Source organism: Pristiophorus japonicus, chromosome 1 (assembly GCF_044704955.1).
Source record: "Pristiophorus japonicus isolate sPriJap1 chromosome 1, sPriJap1.hap1, whole genome shotgun sequence".
NCBI classification, from domain to species: domain Eukaryota; kingdom Metazoa; phylum Chordata; class Chondrichthyes; family Pristiophoridae; genus Pristiophorus; species Pristiophorus japonicus.
This window is the reverse complement of record NC_091977.1, coordinates 299,683,931-299,697,865: the sequence shown is the minus strand read 5'-3', so window position 1 is coordinate 299,697,865 and position 13,935 is coordinate 299,683,931. Positions and strand designations below refer to the sequence as shown.

The 13,935-nt window shown below is 51.6% G+C and overlaps 1 protein-coding gene across 5 annotated transcripts in view; it reads right to left on the bottom strand.

The window, feature by feature from the left end:
* LOC139271360 (arf-GAP with SH3 domain, ANK repeat and PH domain-containing protein 1-like) overlaps window positions 1-13,935 on the bottom strand; it is a 525,010-nt gene that overhangs the window by 419,471 nt on the left and 91,604 nt on the right. The gene's annotated exons all lie outside the window — the stretch shown is intronic.

Here is a 13,935-nt window from a genome sequence, read left to right as displayed (position 1 = left end):
TTAACTGCACAGGCAGCAATTAATGAATATGATATAATTGGCTCCAGGGTGACCAAGGCTGTGAACTCAACATCCAGGGGTATTCAATATTCAGGAAGGTAGACAGAAAGGAAAAGGAGGTGGGGTAGCGTTGCTGGTTAAAGAGGAAATTAACACAATAGTAAGGAAGGACATTAGCTTGGATGATGTGGAATCTGTATGGGTGGAGCTGTGGAATAGCCAAAGGGCAGAAAACGCTAGTGGGAGTTGTGTACAGACCACCAAACAGTAGTAGTGAGGTTGGGGACAGCATCAAACAAGAAATTAGGGATGCATGCAATAAAGGTATATAGCAGTTATCATGGGCGACTTTAATCTACATATAGATTGGGCTAACCAAACTGGTAGCAATACGGTGGAGGAGGATTTCCTAGAGTTTATTAGGGTTGGTTTTCTGGACCAATATGTCGAGGAACCAACTAGAGGGCTGGCCATCCTAGACTGGGTGATGTGTAATGAGAAAGCACGAATTAGCAATCTTGTTGTGCGAGGCCCCTTGGGGAAGAATGATGCGTAACTGACCTGACAGGGGAGTAACCATGACCCCAACGTGGTTCTCCCTGGATCAGAAAAGTGGTTCTCCTATGCTTTTTGGAAATAGGAGGTGGGTGGGGTGGCTTGACCCATCCACCTCCACGGAGGTGTGTGGGGTTGCTGACCCATCCACCTCCATGGCACGAACCTGGTATTGCAGTACTTCCAGGAACGGTGCTTGGGCTCTCGGCCTTTTGGCTAAGAGCATTAGCGCAGGGTGATCCTTGATGTGTGCAAGGTGACCTCTGGCGTTTGTGATCTGACAAAGAATTGGAAAGATTGGCTACGATTAAAAAAAAAAAGAATGACCATACTATGGTAGAATGCTTTATTAAGATGGAGAGTGACACAGTTAATTCAGAGACTAAGGTCCTGAACTTAAGGAAAGTTAATTTCAATGGTATGAGATGTGAATTGGCTAGAATAGACTGGCAAATGATTCTTAAAGGGTTGACGATTAAGGCAAACATTTAAAGATCACGTGGATGAAATTCAACAATTGTACATCCCTGTCTGGAGTAAAAAATAAAACGTGGCTAACAAGGGAAATTAAGGATAGTGTTAAATCCAAGGAAGAGGCATATAAATTGGCCAGAAAATGCAGCAAACCTGAAGACTGGGAGAAATTTAGAATTGAGCAGAGGAGAACAAAGGGTTTAATTAGGAGGGGGAAAATTGAGTATGAGAGGAAGCTTGCCAGGAACATAAAAACTGACTGCAAAAGCTTCTATAGGTTATGTGAAGAGAAAAAGATTAGTGAAGACAAATGTAGGTCCCTTGCAGTCAGATTCAGGTGAATTTATAATGGGGAACAAAGAAATGGCAAAACAGTTGAACAAATACTTTGGTTCTGTCTTCACGAAGGAAGACACAAATAACCTTCCGGAAGTACTAGGGGACCGAAGGTCTAGTGAGAAGGAGGAACTGAAGGATATCCTTATTAGGTGGGAAATTGTGTTAAGTAAATTGATGGGATTGAAACATAGAAACATAGAAAAATAGAAAAATAGGTGCAGGAGTAGGCCATTCGGCCCTTCGAGCCTGCACCACCATTCAATGAGTTCATGGCTGAACATTCAACTTCAGTACCCCATTCCTGCTTTCTCGCCATACCCCTTGAACCCCCCGAGTAGTAAGGACGACATCTAACTCCTTTTGAATATATTTAGTGAATTGGCCTGAACAACTTTCTGTGGTAGAGAATTCCACAGGTTCACCACTCTCTGGGTGAAGAAGTTTCTCCTCATCTCGGTCCTAAATGGCTTACCCCTTATCCTTAGACCAATCTCCTTCCCCCCTTCCCCCCCCCCCCAAATCTCCTCCTCCCCCCCCCCAATGTGTCTCTGTCAGTGTCTCTATCTCTCTGTGTCTGTGTGTGTCTCTCATTCTCTGTCTGTCAGTGTCTGTGTTTCTGACAGCGAGAGGAGGGGGGAGCAGGGGAGGGAAGGAGATTGGGGGGAGCAGGGGAGGGAAGGAGATTGGGGGGGGGGGGGGGGGGAGGGAAGGAGATTGGGGGCGGGGGGAGGGAAGGTGATTGGGGGCGGGGGGAGGGAAGGAGATTGGGGGCGGGGGGAGGGAAGGAGATTGGGGGCGGGGGGAGGGAAGGAGATTGGGGGCGGGGGGAGGGAAGGAGATTGGGGGCGGGGGGGGAGGGAAGGAGATTGGGGGGGGGGAGGGAAGGAGATTGGGGGGGGGAGGGAAGGAGATTGGGGGCGGGGGGAGGGAAGGAGATTGGGGGCGGGGGGAGGGAAGGAGATTGGGGGCGGGGGGAGGGAAGGAGATTGGGGGCGGGGGGAGGGAAGGAGATTGGGGGCGGGGGGAGGGAAGGAGATTGCGGGGGGGGAGGGAAGGAGATTGGGGGGGGGGAAAGGAGATTGGGGGGGGGGGAAAGGAGATTGGGGGGGGAAAGGAGATTGGGGGGGGGAAAGGAGATTGTGGGGGGGGAAGGAGATTGAGGGGGGTGGAAGGAGATTGAGGGGGGGGGAAGGAGATTGGGGGGGGGGGGGAAGGAGATTGGGGGGGGGGGGAAGGAGATTGGGGGCGGGGGGAGGGAAGGAGATTGGGGGCGGGGGGAGGGAAGGAGATTGGGGGCGGGGGGAGGGAAGGAGATTGGGGGCGGGGGGAGGGAAGGAGATTGGGGGCGGGGGGAGGGAAGGAGATTGGGGGGGGGGGAAGGAGATTGGGGGGGGGGAAGGAGATTGGGGGGGGGAAGGAGATTGGGGGGGGGAAGGAGATTGGGGGGGGGAAGGAGATTGGGGGGGGGAAGGAGATTGGGGGGGGGGAAGGAGATTGGGGGGGGGGGAAGGAGATTGGGGGGGGGGAAGGAGATTGGGGGGGGGGGAAGGAGATTGGGGGGGGGGGAAGGAGATTGGGGGGGGGGAAAGGAGATTGGGGGGGGGGGGAAAGGAGATTGGGGGGGGGGAAAGGAGATTGGGGGGGGGGGGAAAGGAGATTGGGGGGGGGAAAGGAGATTGGGGGGGGGGAAAGGAGATTGGGGGGGGGGAAAGGAGATGGGGGGGGAGGGGGAAGGAGATTGGGGGGGGAGGGGGACGGAGATTAGGAGATTGGGGGGGGGGGGGAAGGAGATTGGGGGGGGGGGAAGGAGATTGGGGGGGGGGAAGGAGATTGGGGGGGGGGAAGGAGATTGGGGGGGGGGGAAGGAGATTGGGGGGGGGGGAAGGAGATTGGGGGGGGGGAAGGAGATTGGGGGGGGGGGAAGGAGATTGGGGGGGGGGGAAGGAGATTGGGGGGGGGAAGGAGATTGGGGGGGGGGGAAGGAGATTGGGGGGGGGGGAAGGAGATTGGGGGGGGGGAAGGAGATTGGGGGGGGGGGAAGGAGATTGGGGGGGGGGGAAGGAGATTGGGGGGGGGGAAGGAGATTGGGGGGGGAAGGAGATTGGGGGGGGGGAAGGAGATTGGGGGGGGGAAGGAGATTGGGGGGGGGGGGGAAGGAGATTGGGGGGGGGGGAAGGAGATTGGGGGGGGGGGAAGGAGATTGGGGGGGGGGAAGGAGATTGGGGGGGGGGAAGGAGATTGGGGGGGGGGGAAGGAGATTGGGGGGGGGGAAGGAGATTGGGGGGGGGGAAGGAGATTGGGGGGGGGGAAGGAGATTGGGGGGGGGGGAAGGAGATTGGGGGGGGGGGAAGGAGATTGGGGGGGGGGGAAGGAGATTGGGGGGGGGGAGGAAGGAGATTGGGGGGGGGGAGGAAGGAGATTGGGGGGGGGGAGGAAGGAGATTGGGGGGGGCGAGGAAGGAGATTGGGGGGGGGGAGGAAGGAGATTGGGGGGGGGAAGGAGATTGGGGGGGGGGAAGGAGATTGGGGGGGGGAAGGAGATTGGGGGGGGGAAGGAGATTGGGGGGGGAAGGAGATTGGGGGGGGAAGGAGATTGGGGGGGGAAGGAGATTGGGGGGGGGAAGGAGATTGGGGGGGGGGAAGGAGATTGGGGGGGGGGGAGGAAGGAGATTGGGGGGGGGAGGAGATTGGGGGGGTAAGGAGATTGGGGGGGGGGGAAGGAGATTGGGGGGGGGGGAGGAAGGAGATTGGGGGGGGGGGAGGAAGGAGATTGGGGGGGGGGGGAGGAAGGAGATTGGGGGGGGGGGAGGAAGGAGATTGGGGGGGGGGGAGGAAGGAGATTGGGGGGGGGGGAGGAAGGAGATTGGGGGGGGGGGAGGAAGGAGATTGGGGGGGGGGGAGGAAGGAGATTGGGGGGGGGGGAGGAAGGAGATTGGGGGGGGGGAAGGAGATTGGGGGGGGGGAAGGAGATTGGGGGGGGGGAAGGAGATTGGGGGGGGGGAAGGAGATTGGGGGGGGAAGGAGATTGGGGGGGGAAGGAGATTGGGGGGGGAAGGAGATTGGGGGGGGAGGAGATTGGGGGGGGGAAGGAGATTGGGGAGGGGGGGGAAGGAGATTGGGGAGGGGGGGGAAGGAGATTGGGGAGGGGGGGAAGGAGATTGTGGGGGGGAAGGAGATTAGGGGGGGGGAGATTTGGGGGGGGAAGGAGATTGGGGGGGGGAAGGAGATTGGGGAGGGGGGGGAAGGAGATTGGGGAGGGGGGGGAAGGAGATTGGGGAGGGGGGGGAAGGAGATTGGGGAGGGGGGGGAAGGAGATTGGGGAGGGGGGGGAAGGAGATTAGGGGGGGGGAGGAGATTGGGGGGGGGGAAGGAGATTTGGGGGGGGGAAGGAGATTTGGGGGGGGGGAAGGAGATTGGGGGGGGGGAAGGAGATTGGGGGGGGGGGGAAGGAGATTGGGGGGGGGGGGGGAGGAAAGGAGATTGGGGGGGGGGGAGAAAGGAGATTGGGGGGGGGGAAGGGAAGGGGGAGAAAGGGGAGGGAGGCTGAACAGGCTGGGCCCGAGACTTCGGGCAGGGCCTGTCCCCAGCACCAGATTTACAGGTAGGTGGCGTCGGGTCGGGGCGGGGGGGGGGGGGGGGGAGGGGGTCAGGTCGGGGGGAGGGAGGTCAGGTCAGATCCAGTCCAGGGGCAGGAGGGGGGGGGAGCAGGAGTCAGGTCGGGTCGGGTCCGGGGGCGGGTCCGGTCCGAGGGTGGTGTGGGGAGCAGGAGTCAGGTCGGTGTCGGGTCCGGAGGCGGGGGCGGGGTCGGGTCCAGTCCATGGGGTCGGGTCTGGGGGTGGGGGTGGGGCGGGAGTCGGGGGGTAGCGGGAGTCGGGTCGGGTCCAGTCGGGGGGGGGGGGGGGAAAGCAGGAGTCAGGTTCGGAGGCAGGAAGCGGGAGTCGAGTCGGGTCGGGAGGAAACAGGAGCTGGTTGTGGGAGGAGCCTTATTCACGCAGCCCCAGTGAGGCCATTCGGCCAGGGCTACGGGCTGCGTGCTTCGGGCCCCTCCCACACAGTTTTGGGCGCCTGGAGCTACTGCACATGCGTGCCTACTGTAGTGCGCATGTGCAGAGGTCCCGGCACTGCTTTCAGCGCAGGGACCTGGCTCAGCCCCCTACAGCTTGTGCTGCGCCGCGCCAAGGGCCAGAGCACCTGCAGGGAGGTGGACAATCTGGAGGGTTTTTTTAGGCGCACTTTGTGGCACGAAAAACGGGCGTCCAGGTTGGGACTGCGCCGTTCTAGGCGCGGCTCTAAACTTGGGCCCATAGATTCCACATCATCCAAGCTAATGTCCTTCCTAACTATTGCATTAATCTCCTCTTCAACCAGCAATGCTACCCCACTTCCTTTTCCTTTTATTCTATCCTTCCTGAATATTGAATACTCCTATATGTTGAGTTCCCAGCCCTGATCATCCTGGAGCCACGTCTCCGTAATCCCGATCACATCATATTTGTTAACATATATTTGTTAACATCTATTTGCACAGTTAATTCATCCACCTTATTACGGATACTCCTTACATTAAGACACAAAGCCTTCAGGCTTGTTTTTTTTAACACCCTTTGTCCTTTTAGAATTTTGCTGTACAGTGGCCCTTTTTGTTCTTTGCCTTGGGTTTTTCTGCCCTCCACTTTTCCTCATCTCCTTTCTGTCTTTTGCTTTTGTCTCCTTTTTGTTTCCCTCCATCTCCCTGCATTGGTTCCCATCCCCCTGCCATATTAGTTTAACTCCTCCCCAACAGCACTAGCAAACACTCCCCCTAGGACATTGGTTCCGGTCCTGCCCAGGTGCAGACCGTGCGGTTTGTACTGGTCCCACCTCCCCCAGAACCGGTTCCAATGCCCCAGGAATTTGAATCCCTCCCTGCTGCACCACTGCTCAAGTCACGTATTCATCTGCGCTATCCTGCGATTCCTACTCTGACTAGCACGTGGCACTGGTAGCAATCCCGAGATTATTACTTTTGAGGTCCTACTTTTTAATTTAGCTCCTAGCTCCTTAAATTCGTTTTGAAGGACCTCATCCCTTTTTTTAACCTATGTCGTTGGTACCAATGTGCACCACGACAACTGGCTGTTCTCCCTCCCTTTTTAAGAGTGTCCTGCACCCGCTCCGAGACATCCTTGACCCTTGCACCAGGGAGGCAACATACCATCCTGGAGTCTCGGTTGCGGCCGCAGAAATGCCAATCTATTCCCCTTACAATTGAATCCCCTATCACTATCGCTCTCCCCAGGGGACCCCTGCACTACCTTCCTTGCACTACTCTTCCTGCTGGTCCTCCATTCCCTATCTGGCTGTGGACCCTTCTCCTGTGGTAAGACCAACTCGCTACATGTGCTACTCACGTCGTTCTCAGCATCGTGGATGCTCCAGAGTGAATCCACCCTCAGCTCCAATTCCGCAATGCGGTCAGTCAGGAGCTGGAGGCGGATACACTTCCCGCACACGTAGTCGTCAGGGACACCGGAAGTACAGGAGGAGCATATCACGTGACTGAGCCCTCCTGCCATGACTTAACCCTTAGATTAACTTAAATTGGCAACAACAATGCTAAAGTTTACTCACTGTTATAGGAGAAAAAAGAAAAACTACTCACCAATCACCAGCCAATCACTTACCCCCTTGGCTGAGACGTCACCTTTGTGTTTTCTTTCTACTTCTTTTTTGCCTTCTCCCTGTAGCTGCACAAGTACGCCTTTATAGGCCTCTTGCCGACCCCGGAACTCCCGCCTCTCCACTGCTCCCGGTCTCACTGGCCCTTTATAGGCCTCTCGCCGACCCCGGAACTCCCGCCTCTCCACGCACCTCCTCGATGCTGCTCCCGGTCTCACTGGCCGATAAATCCTCGGGACCGGATAGGCTGCATCCCAGAGTACTTAAAGAAATGGCCCTAGAAATAGTGGCTGCATTGGTGCATTTTCCAATAGTCTATCGACTCTGGATCAGTTCCTATGGACTGGAGGGTAGCTAATGTAACACCACTTTTTAAAAAAAGGAGGGAGAGAAAACGGCTAATTATAGACTGATTAACCGGACATCAGCAGTGGGGAAAATGTTGGAATCAATTATTAAAGATGAAATAACAGCGCATTTGGAAAGCAGTGATAGGATCGGTCCAAGTCAACATGGATTTATGAAAGGGAAATCATGCTTGACAAATCTTCTGGAATTTTTTGAGGATGTAACTCGTAGAGTGGACAAGGGAGAACCAGTGGATGTGGTGTGTTTGGACTTTCAAAAGGCTTTTGACAAGGTCCCACACAAGAGATTGGTGTGCAAAATTAAAGCACATGGTATTGGGGGTAATGTACTGACGTGGATAGAGAATTGGTTGGCAGACAGGAAGCAGAGAGTCGGGATAAACGGGTCCTTCTCAGAATGGCAGGCGACTAGTGGGGTGCCGCAGGGATCAGTGCTGGGACCCCAGCTATTTACAATATACATTAATGATTTGGATGAAGGAATTGAGTGTAATATCCCCAAGTTTGCAGATGACACTAAACTGGGTGGCGGTGTGAGCTGTGATGAGGACGCTAAGAGGCTGCAAGGTGACTTGGACAGGTTAGGTGAGTGGGCAAACGCATGGCAGATACAGTATAATGTGGATAAATGTGAGGTTATCTACTTTGGGGGCAAAAACATGAAGGCAGATTATCTGAATGGCGGCAGATTAGGAAAAGGGGAGATGCAACGAGACCTGGGTGTCATGGTACATCAGTCATTGAAAGTTGGCATGCAGATATAGCAGGCAGTGAAGGCGGAAAATGGTATGTTGGCCTTCATAGCTAGGGGATGAGAGTCTTGGAGCAGGGAGGTCTTATTGCAGTTGTACAGGGCCTTGGTGAGGCTTCACCTGGAATATTGTGTTCAGTTTTGGTCTCCTAATCTGAAGAAGGACATTCTTGCTATTGGGAGAGTGCAGCGAAAGTTCACCAGACTAATTCCCAGGATGGCTGGATTGTCATACGAGGAGAGACTGGATCGATTGGGCCTTTATTCACTGGAATTTAGAAGAATGAGAAGGGATCTCATAGAAACATAAAATTCTGACGGGACTGGACAGGTTTGATGCAGGAAGAATGTTCCCGATTTTGGGGAAGTCCAGAACCAAAGGAGACACAGCCTAAGGATAAGGGGCAAGCCATTTAGGACTGAGATGAAGAGAAACTTCTTCACTCAGAGTTGTTAACCTGTGGAATTCCCTACTGCAGAGATTTGTTGATGCCAGTTCATTGGATATATTCAAAAGGAGTTAGATCAGGTCCTTATGGCTAAAAGGATCAAGCGGCATGGAGAGATAGCAGGAAAGGGGTACTGAGGTGAATGATCAGCCATAATCTTATTAAATGGTGGTGCAGGCTCGAACGGCCGAATGGCCTACTCCTGCACCTATTTTCTATGTTTGCCTTTCCATAATTGTTCATAGGTTTATATGTAACCTTTTGGGCTGCTGACCAAGAGTCGTGCGGCTCTTTCGGCTGGCGTGGACACCTTGGGCCGAAATGGCCTTCTTCTGCGCTGTAAATTTCTAGGTTTCTATGTTACGACATTATATGGCAGAAATTATTGGCAATGTTATCATGCAATTACTTCATGTATTCCAGTCAAATTCCTCACTGCTATTTTAACAGAGAAGCTGACCCATTTAGCATTTGTGCAGTAACATTGCTGACAGTAATTTCTATTCTAAAATGATAATAAATCTATGAAATTAAAAATACTTATGTACTGGTGATGTGCATCATGTAATACATTTGAGATTCTACATATAAAATTCACTGTCATTAAAAAAAATAAGTTAGCTGAGCTGAATGTTTTTTTTTTTTTAAATGGTTGCCAACCGTGAAATATTGCATCAACTTCCTACCCTGGAGAAATCCAGGTTACAATACCAAAACATCACATGATGATTTATATTAACTTCCACCCTAAAATATAAAAGGTTTATTTATAAATTAATTCTTGAACTTAAAAAGTATAATGTTTAAATTAATATACCAAGTGACTCTCCAGACTATATAGTTTCATTTTCATTCTATCAGCCGCTATATTCTTCATTGCATTTTACTAAAAGACACTCATATCTTTTGTTACAATTTTACATCAGCTGACTTGCATAGCCCACATGAATTGCACAGGATATACGACACAGAAACAGGCCATTCAGCCCAACCAGTCCATGCCGGCGTTTATGTTGCATTCGAGTCTCCTCCCGTCTTTCCACATCTAAATCTATCAGCATAACCCTCTATTCCCTTCTCCCTCATATGCTTGTCTTGTCTCCCCTTAAATGCATCTATACTATTTGTTTCAATCACTCCCTGTGGTAGCAAGTTCCACATTTTCACCACTCTTTGGGTAAGGAAGTTTCTTCTGAATTCCCTATTAGATTCCTTGGTGACTATCTTCTATTGATGGCCTATAGTTATGCTCTTCCCCACAAGTGGAAACATTCTCTCTGTATCCACTCTATCAAAACCTTTCATAATTTTCAAGACCTCTATTAGATCACCCCTCAGTCTTCTTTTTTCAAGAGAACAGAGATCCAGCCTGTTCACCCTTTCCTGATAAGTATATCCTTACATTTCTCGTATCATCCTCATAAATCTTCTCTGCACTCTCTCCAGTGCCTCCAAATCCTTTTTTATAATATGGCAAACAGAATTGTGCACAGTACTCCAAGTGTGGTCTCACCAAGGGTCGATGCAAGTTTAACATAACTTCATTACTTTTCAATTCTATACCTCTGGAAATAAACCCTCTTGCTTGGTTTGCTTTTTTTATGGCCTTGCCGTGTCGCAACTTTTCGCGTCGCAACTTTTCGCGATTTGTGTATTTGTACTCAGCGATCCCTTTGTTCCTCTACCCCACCTAGAAATGCACCTTCCCAAGTGACCTCCCTATTCTTCCTATCAAAATGTAATACCTCGCATTTATTTGTGTTGAATGTCATTTGCCAATAATATGCCCATTCTGCAAGTTTATTAATGTCCTCCTGTCATGCTGACAATCAAAAGCATGGAAATTTAACAACTTGTATCAATATATAGCGCCTCTAACATAGTGAAATGTCCCAAGGAGCGTCACAAGAGTATTATGAGATAAACATTTGACACCGGGCCACATAAGTAGAAATTAGTGCAGGTAACCAAAAGCTTGGTCAAAGAGGTATGTTTTAAGGAGCACCTTGAAGGAGGCGAGAGGTAGAGGCAGAGAGGTTTAGGCAGGGAGTTCCAGAGCTTGGGATCCAGGCAACAGAAGGCACGGCCACCAATGGTTGAGTGATTATAAATCAAGGATGCTCAAGAGGGCAGAATTAGAGCAGTGCAGACATCTTGGTGGTGGGGGGCGGGCGTGGTGGGGCTGAAGAAAATTACAGAGATAGGGAGGGGCGAGGCCATTGAGGGATTTGAAAATAAGGATGAGAATTTTGAAATCGAGGCGTTGCTTAACCGGAAGCCAATGTAGGTTAGTGTGCACAGGGGAGATGGGTGATGAGCTGAGGCAAGGACGGAGGCGGGCAATGTTATGGAGGTGGAAATAGGTGGACTTAGTTATGTTGCAGATACATGTTCTAAAGCAAATCTCAGGGTCAAATATGACACCATGGTTGCGGGCAGGACAGAGGGCGAGCGAGCCAGAGAAAGCAGGAGAACCAGAGAGGAACGCAAGCACATCATCCAAATCCCACAAGCTGCAATGAGATTAATAACCAAATAATCTCTGATTTGGGGATAAATATTGACTTGGACATCGGGAGAACTCCCCTGCTCTGCTTTGAATACGAATGAACAAGGAATCTTTACAGTCTACCAGAGAGGGTGGACAATGCCTTGGTTTAATGGCTTATCTGAAAGATCATCATCATCATCGAAATCAAGGAAGACTTGCTTCCACTCTAAAAATGAGTTCTTAGGTGGCTGAACAGTCTAATATAGGAATTATAGTCTCTTGTCACAGGTGGGACAGTCATTGAAGGAAAGGGTGGGTGGGGCAGGTTTGCCGCACGCTCCTTCTGCTGCCTGCACTTGGTTCCTGCATGCTCTCGGCGATGAGACTCAAGGTGCTCAGCGCCCTCCCGGATGCATTTCCTCCACTTCAGGTGGTTTTGGCCAGGGACTCCCAGGTGTCGGTGGGAATGTTGCATTTTATCAAGGAGGCTTTGAGGGTGTCCTTGAAGCGTTTTCTCTGCCCACGTTGGGCTCGCTTTCCGTGTAGGAGTTCCAAGTAGAGCACTTGCTTTGGGAGTCTTGTGCCAGGCATGCGAACAATATGGCCGTGTCAGTGCTTCGATGCTGGGGATGTTGGCCTAGTGGAGGACGCCAACATTGGTGAGTCTGTCCTCCCAGGGGATTTGCAGGATTTTGCGGATACATCGTTGGTGGTATTTCTCTAGCGATTTGAGGTGTCTACTGTATATGGTCCACGTCTCTGAGCCATACAGAGGGCGGGTATCACTATAGCCCTGCAGACCATGAGCTTGGTGGCAGATTTGAGGGCCTGATCTTCGAACACTCTTTTCCTCAGGCAGCCGAAGGCTGCACTGGCACACTGGACTTCATCATCGATGTTTTGCCTTATTGACAGTCGGCTCTCGACGTATGAAAGATGGTCCACGTTGTCAAAGGCCTCGTCGTGGATTTTACCTGATAGCACCTCCAACAATGCAATATGCCCTCACTCGGAGGTCGAACTCCAAACCATTGTCAATACCTTCACCAAAGCTTACGAGAGCATGGGCCTTACACCGTAAGACAAAGATCCTCTACCAACCTGCCCCTGCCACACAGTGCTGCCCCCCGATTATCAAAATCCACGACGAGACTTTGGACAATGTGGGCCATCTTCCATATGTTGGGAGCCTACTGTCAATAAGGGCAGACATCGATGACGAAGTCCAACACCGCCTTCAGTGTGCCAAACCTGGCACCAAGCTCATGGTCGACAGAGCAGTTGTGATACCTGCCCTCCTATATGCTTCAGAGACATGGACTATGTACAGCAGGCACCTCAAAGCACTGGAGAAGTACCACCAACGCTGCCTCTGCAAGATCCTGCAAACCCACAGCTTCCTTTTCGCAATGGAATTGCAATTGTAAATGTGACCATCTGTATATGTCCCACCCAACAGAAAGGCACCCTCTCTTTAAAAAGAACTATATTTTCATCTTTGCAGAAGAAATTGGCCCACAACAAAAGGAAAAGAACACGAACAGGAGGAGACCCGTCAAATCTGCACCAACTGTCACTCTTGGAACAGAGGGTCGCTGCCCTGATGAGTCGTGCCTGGAGAAAAGCAATCAGTACTGCGCAAGCTGGGCCCACAGACATGGGAGAGGATAAGTCCTGAAAATGCATCGTGACCTTTCAAATCAACCTGCTGCCTGGCCTGCTACGTGCGAGACTACTCATGTCACGTATCCTGAGTCTTAGTGGTGGTGGTGGTGGAATGCAGCTTGGAACACCCAGGGCCCCACCGTCCCATCCTGCGCCTCGCACTGGAGGGGTGCCGCGAGGCAGAGCTGGGTTGAGAGGAAGGAGAATGCAAATAGGCTCCCCTGAGATGCAGCAGTCAACAGATGGCCTTACCCGTTCACTCAAGGGCACTGTCATAGGGGTTGGTGATGCGTCAACAGTACTGTCAGGAGAAATGGCAGTTATGACACGGGAACTGAGGGCGGGAATGTCAGGAGCGGCGCAAATGATGGCAGAGGCCATCAGAGAGTTAGCTGCTGCAAAAAGGGCACACGGCCCGGCCAATCAAATGCCACTCCCACTGCAATCCCCGTATCGGGCGGTCGGTCGCTCTCCCTCTCCCTCCCCCTCCCCCTCTTCCTTCCTTTCTTCCCCCACCTTTCTCCCCTTCCACCCTCCCCCTCCTCTCTTTCCCCCTGCCACCCAACCCTCTTTCTCCCCCACCCCGCCATGAGGCAGTGCACATTCACCAACATGTGGCTGAGAGCTGGGTGCAGTCTTTATTTGCTGCTGTTGCTGTTGTAATTGTTGATGCCACTGTTGTAAAGTTACAAAACTTAGCAAACAATTTCAATTTGAAAACAGTTACAAGTATATAAGTGATTAGAGTTTTTATGGGGAAAGGAGGGGAGAAATGATCTGCTCATTTTCAGTGAATCAGATTGTAATACCTTATTTTCATTCACAAAATTCAGGATAAAAATCCAATAATATATCATCTCCCAGTGGTGAGATTTCACTCGACTCAACAGTGATTGGTTCAAGCACGATTCAACCTGTTCTTCCATATAGTATCCTTCATCATATTCTCAATAGCCACAATTCCCTTTCTTTCTTCACTATTCCATCTTTTAAAAAGTTGGTCACAATTCTTTCAACCAACTCTGTCCCAATATATTCAGGAATATTTCTCCCCTCCTTTCCCCATGAAAACTAAGGCCAAATTTACTTCCCTCACCACAAACCATATTCAGATTGGCTAACTCAGCCCAAACTAGGATCGAAGCTGGAATATTTCTGAATTCTTATGGTTCATTTATAAATTTAG